Below are 5,877 nucleotides of genomic sequence, written 5' to 3' on the forward strand. Positions count from 1 at the left end.
CGCCGAGACCGGTAAACGTTTGTTCCCTGTACAATTAAGAAATCTAAACCAAATCGATTTTGATGTTCTGCTGCAAGGCGCCAGGAGCAAAGACTAAGACTAAAAGAGATGAGATCAGACAAAAAAGACATCAATAGATACAAGCCACGCTTGAGATGAGGAAACATGGAAGTCAAAACCGACAGCGACCTGGACCTCGTTTTGGCCTCTTTTTTGCTGCACCATGGGCAGCGCTCAGCAGCCGCAAATCCTGAGTTGGCTAATATTATTAAATTAGATCTGAGGCGAACTGCTGTCACCCCCGAGCACCATAGGGACCAGTCTGGTCTGATCTTGTTAAACTAGATTTACCTTGTTCTCCTCTGGGCCGAGCCGCCGAGGGTCACACAGAAGATGCTGGCCCTCTGGACCGACCCGTACAAGAATTAAGTCGCCAGGCGCACCTCCACCACAGACTCACCTCGTGGCTGTAGTGTGCCAGTACGAGGCAAATCAGGAATCCACTGCTATTAAACAATTCAGCCATGGAGCATCAATCAAGTGAAAGGTGGTGCATATACGCACATCTTAAATGAGATTAGTAGTACTCCTTGACAACTTGGGGTAACAGTACGAACCATTACTTGGATCAATAAAGAAAAAATCAAGGCTGTCATATCAACAGAGCTCACACCAACATCGCCACATCGGTGCCGTACGTCGCCAGGTCCGGCCAGCACAAACAGGCCAGAGGCCACGGCATCACCTACCCGCGGAACGCTGTCCGGAGAACACATATGCCAGCATGTAAGGATACTAGGGTCTGGGGCACGCCCACGGCGTGCCTCTTGGGGCGTATCTGTGCGCACTTGTATTGCTTGATCACCTCATCATGTCCTATGCAACCATTTTCACACGTTTACACACATTTGTCTTCTACTAATAGCAGACTAAGAGTTGTTAGCATGACGTTATGGATTCCTCATAGAAGATGGAAATTTACAGTGTTGAATGGAAGAAAATAGAAAATGGCATTCATTCTGTTTAAAAAGAGATAGTAATAAATATAATTTATAGAATCACAGTTCTATATCCGATGAAAAAGAAGCCTTGGTTGTTTTAAGGAGACATCAACACTATATAGCAAAACAATCCGACGGTTTGTCTCTTTTTGGGAGGATAACAGTTCAAACTATTACAGCATACCGTCCACTCTAAAAACACATAAATATAAGTTAGTACATATTAATTAATTAACACAACTTCCAACTGCTAGTCTTCCTTCAGATTGCATGGTGGTTCAAGTCCCAGCCTAGCGAGCTAGAGACTGTGTAAAGAAGTTGAACACCACGGCAAGACACCTCAATTTACAGATCTCACATATAAATAAGGCGTAGTGCATCTAGTCAACAACAAAGTTGTTGTTCTTGCAAGAACGGTTTGCCTAATTTTTAAGTTCCCAAAGTTTCTAGGTTTACCTAAAAGTAACACCACACTGAAATCACTTGGAAATTAAGAGGTGGAGAAGGAGAGGAAGGAAGACGAGGAAGATCTTACTAATTGTACAGAGACGAAATGCATCAGACAATCTAAGTTGCAAATAAAAAAGTTAACACATTAACTAAAAATACAGAGAAAGGCATGTGTTTTCCCCAGCCTCACCCTTGTTGGGGTAAACAACAGGGAGCAACAACTCACTTTCACACAAATCCATAATGTGTAGTATCTTTTATTACAACAGACATCAGTTGGAAGGAAAAAAAATTGTCAGACTTGCCAGTGGCGAAATTTGTAACCTAGACAAAGGATTGCTAATAACCTACTGGTGTTTGAAAACTGTCAGCGTCATCCTGTGTATCAGATATACACCCACTCTATCCAATTTTTCAGAAAATTCTCCTTGAATCTAGTCATATAGCAAAGATAAGAGGTCTAAAGACTTGCAGAACCAAAATACAGAGGCAGTACTGAACATCTACCCAACAATGACACACTGCCAACACTATGTGTAGGACATAAATTGATGCTTGGTTTCATAGTTGGAATTTATTACACCAACAGGTAGGTAGGTGCAGAACTCCGGCCTTAGATGGAGATGCTGCAAGGTACAGGGAATGAAGAGAATCTATTCTGATAACTTGTAGAATACCTCTGGAGAAGGCCTCTTGATAGTGTGCAACTTGATCTCCATATTCCTCGTCATGGAACCAAATAATTAACTACCACATGAGCATACACTCAGATCAAGAAACATGTGGGAGTCTAAAGCTAAATCATGGCAATTATCCTACGACATTCATGGCAATTATCCTAAAGCTTGCTGACACAACCCCAAAGAAGTTGCCATCTGTCAAGACAAACAAGCATGCAAGTAAGAAGATATAACACATGTACGCAGAATAATCCAGCATATTAGCCAAGGAATAACCAAGAAACTACTAACATGTAACTTCACATGCATCAACAAGGTGTGGTTTGGAGATCTTAGTGGGCAGACAATAACAATATCTGTTTCTTACTATATAAGCAATAAAATATCCAATATAAATATGTATTTGCACGTATATTCAACAGTCTACCAGTCAATAGTCACTTTCTGTACACTCTGCATCAAACAGATCAAAGTGAATTTGTTGATTCTCTATCATGTATCTAAAAGATAGAACCATGAATGAGTTCGGCTTCGGGCCTCTGCATTAATCGAGAATAGGCAGCCAAACAAGCTTCGTTGGATATCACCATATATGTTGTCGCTGCAAATTCTTTAGTGAGTCCCAATAGTTTAGAGTAAGAAGCAGATGAGTAAGTAAGTCGCATTACTTTGTGTTTGTGAGCCGGCGAGTACTACCTGCTGTAAAGAAATATAAGAGTGTTTAGATCACTACTTTAGTGATTTAAACGCTCTTATGACTTCACTGTATTTCCCACTGCCTACTTTCCGGACGCCTTCTCACTGAATGGGGAAGAATCATCAGTAGATACAACTGAGTACATAGCTAAAAGAACAAGATATTTATTGAGTTTCACTCCAAAATTCACCTACTAAAAAGGTTCGAAGACTTCTGTAAATTTTTTTTGAAACAACGTCCAAGAGAGGATTCACGATCGTGATACCGATCGAGGGTCATACAACTATTGTTTACACGTTTGGAAGCATGTGTCCAATTGAGCATTTTGGTTGGTGCAACTCCATTCAGTTCTCCTCAGAGCAACCTCCCTACAGAGATATCAAATATTAAATGGTCTCCATCAATACTAATTTCCAGGTGTTTAGTCTTTTAGAATACAGTTCTCTGGATGCACCCCCAATCAGCATAATTCTATATATCATTCCACTAACAAGCACAACAGCTCAAACAACAAATATTGGAAGACAATCCAAAATAGCAAAACACTCGTCAATAATATTCAACAATAGCTCCAGTCGGATAACAAAGGATAATATGATCACAGCCCGATGACCAAGGGTTTAAAATCTTTTGACAACATATATTCCTGAATTTCTGTGAATATCCAACAATGGCAAATATTGACAAAGGATTGCTAATAACCTAATGGTGTTTGAAAACTCTCAGCATCATCCTGCAACTTGCTGGATCAGATATACACCCTCTCTATCTATTTTTTCAGAAAATTCTCCTATAATCTAGTCATAGCAAAGATAAGAGGTCTAAAGACTTGCAGAACCAAAATTCAGAGGCAGTACTGAACGAATATGAATGAACCAACAGCAACTCCAGTACAAACTTCAGATCTAAAGAGTACCTTAAATTGAACCCGCTGGGCACTGGAATTATAAAACACAGGTGCCAAACGTTTTACAGAAAAGAAAATCGTGGGCGGAATCCTTCCGGGTTAGGGCCGGCGATTAGGCTGTGTGGCGAGCGGTCGCGAGGGGAGGGGAGGCAGGATAGCGTGCAACTTATGAGTTGATTAGTCTCAGGTCTATGTTTTGTGAAGTTTGATCTATGGACTGAACAAGTGCAATAGGTTTTGAAATTTTCTTGAATCATTAGTTCGAAACTATTTCAAAAGAGAGTTTAAAGAAATGAGGTTAAGAGAGTAGGCTAAAAAAGAGGTTTAATTGAAGCATTAGACAGAAAATGATGTTTTGAGCCCAGGTTGTACCATAGCAAGAAAATGCATGTTGTGCCTGAAGCCGTCAACCCTTCAAACTTTTCAAATACCAGTTAAACTCACTATATCAAGATCATTTTTCAAATATCAGTTAAACCCACTAAATCTCAGCACTGCTAACAGAAAAAGTGAAGAACTCACTGAAGGTCCTAAAAATGCTTTCACCAGAAGGAGTAGGACCGTGCAGCACAAACATTATTCAAGAAGAGTGTGACCATCACAACACTGAATCTTCTCTGTCAACTCTACACATCAGAGATTGACGACAACATGGTTTACTGGTAGTGGAAATGTAAATTTAATATATATACTTTGGAATGCACCAGAATTCAGCAACTGATCCCTTACTGAAGGCATCATGCCATCGACACCATCATATGAATCAACACCAGGGTATAAATACGCAGATGAATCGGTCTGACAGAAAAGGAGACGACAGTAAGACATGGACGGGTTTCGATTACTACCTCGCGGCGGGAGAGCTCGGTCTTCCAAACGGCCTCCCTCTCGGCGACCCCGCGTTTGCGCTCCTAATGTAGCTGGCATCTCCCGCTCCTTCATGATGCGATCCTGGATGTCCACGTTCAGCGCCTTCTGCAGCTCCTTCACGAACCTGTCCATCAACGCTTTGATCCGCACCCTATGCTCCCGGACCAAAACCAAGAAGATCTGGGGAGATGAGGCTGGACGGGGTGGAGCTCGCGGCCGGAGATGAAGAGGGCACGAGCGCAAGTGAGGGTGGCAGCGGCCACCGTGGACGAGGACGGAGTGAGGAGTCGGAAAGGCGGCGCGTAGCGCTAGCGCCGGGCTTGCCGCCGATTCACCTCGTACTGCAACGTCTCGTTGACCCAGACGCCCCCGCTCCACCGGCCGCTGCCACCATGTTCCTGTCCTCTCGACGGAGGAGCGGGCGCCGAGGGAGCTGGGAGCCTGGGATGTGCGGACGGCGGCAGAGGCAATCCTAGGTCCGCCCGAAGAAGAGGAAACGAGGAGAGAAGAGGGGAAGGTTGTTTCGTGAGGAAGGGAACGCGCCCGACCAGTCGCTCCTCTTTTCTTTTTATCTTTAGGAAATGTTAACGTCCACGCGTGTGGGCGTTCATCATCTCGACCACACGCATCCATCACCGTCCAGTACTATATGCACGAATCTTGATATAATCTGGCTGATTTTTTGTGCCATGTAGGACAAGGCGTGTGTGTGGTGTGTGACATAGTTCGTCCATACATCCGTTTTACCACACGGAGGAGCCGGTGTGTGGGCGTTTAGCAGTTCACCTACACACCAGTTTTCAGTCACGCACAAGGGCTGGTGTGTGGGCATTTGCCATCTCAACCACACGCCCGTCTCCTCTCCCACATGTAAGCTGCTAGTTGCCATGTGTTTTTGCAGTGCACATGGCAACTGCCTCTAGTGTGCTTTATAAGCAGGTGTCAACTTTTTTTGTTTATCCGAGTTGTCATGTGTTTTTGCAGGGTACACGGCAACTGCCTAGTGTGCACGTAAGCAGATGACAACTGTCTTTTACCGAGTTGCCATGTGTTTTTGTATTGTACATGGCAACTGCCCCAACGTGCACGTACATGGCAACTGCCCTAACGTGCACGTAAGTAGATGGCAACTCTTCCTTTTTACATGGCAACTGCCCTAGCATGCTTGTGAGCACATGGCAACTTTCTCAACTGCCTAGTGTTAGTATGTGGCAACTCCTAAAGTTATGAAATCATGGCAACTACATTAGATCAGACCATACATGGCAACTG

The 5,877-nt window shown here is 43.5% G+C and overlaps 1 long non-coding RNA gene across 1 annotated transcript; it reads right to left on the reverse strand.

Moving 5' to 3' along the window:
• Positions 1–1,625: 1,625 nt before the first annotated feature.
• On the reverse strand, positions 1,626–5,152 carry LOC125515852. The gene is made up of 2 exons (XR_007287147.1): positions 4,584–5,152; positions 1,626–3,196 (listed from the first exon to the last, which is right to left on the reverse strand). It is a non-coding gene; the product is annotated as an uncharacterized LOC125515852 (long non-coding RNA).
• Between the last annotated feature and the right edge of the window lie 725 nt (positions 5,153–5,877).

This window comes from Triticum urartu, chromosome 6, assembly GCF_003073215.2.
Source record: "Triticum urartu cultivar G1812 chromosome 6, Tu2.1, whole genome shotgun sequence".
In the NCBI taxonomy this organism is placed as follows: Eukaryota; Viridiplantae; Streptophyta; class Magnoliopsida; order Poales; family Poaceae; genus Triticum; species Triticum urartu.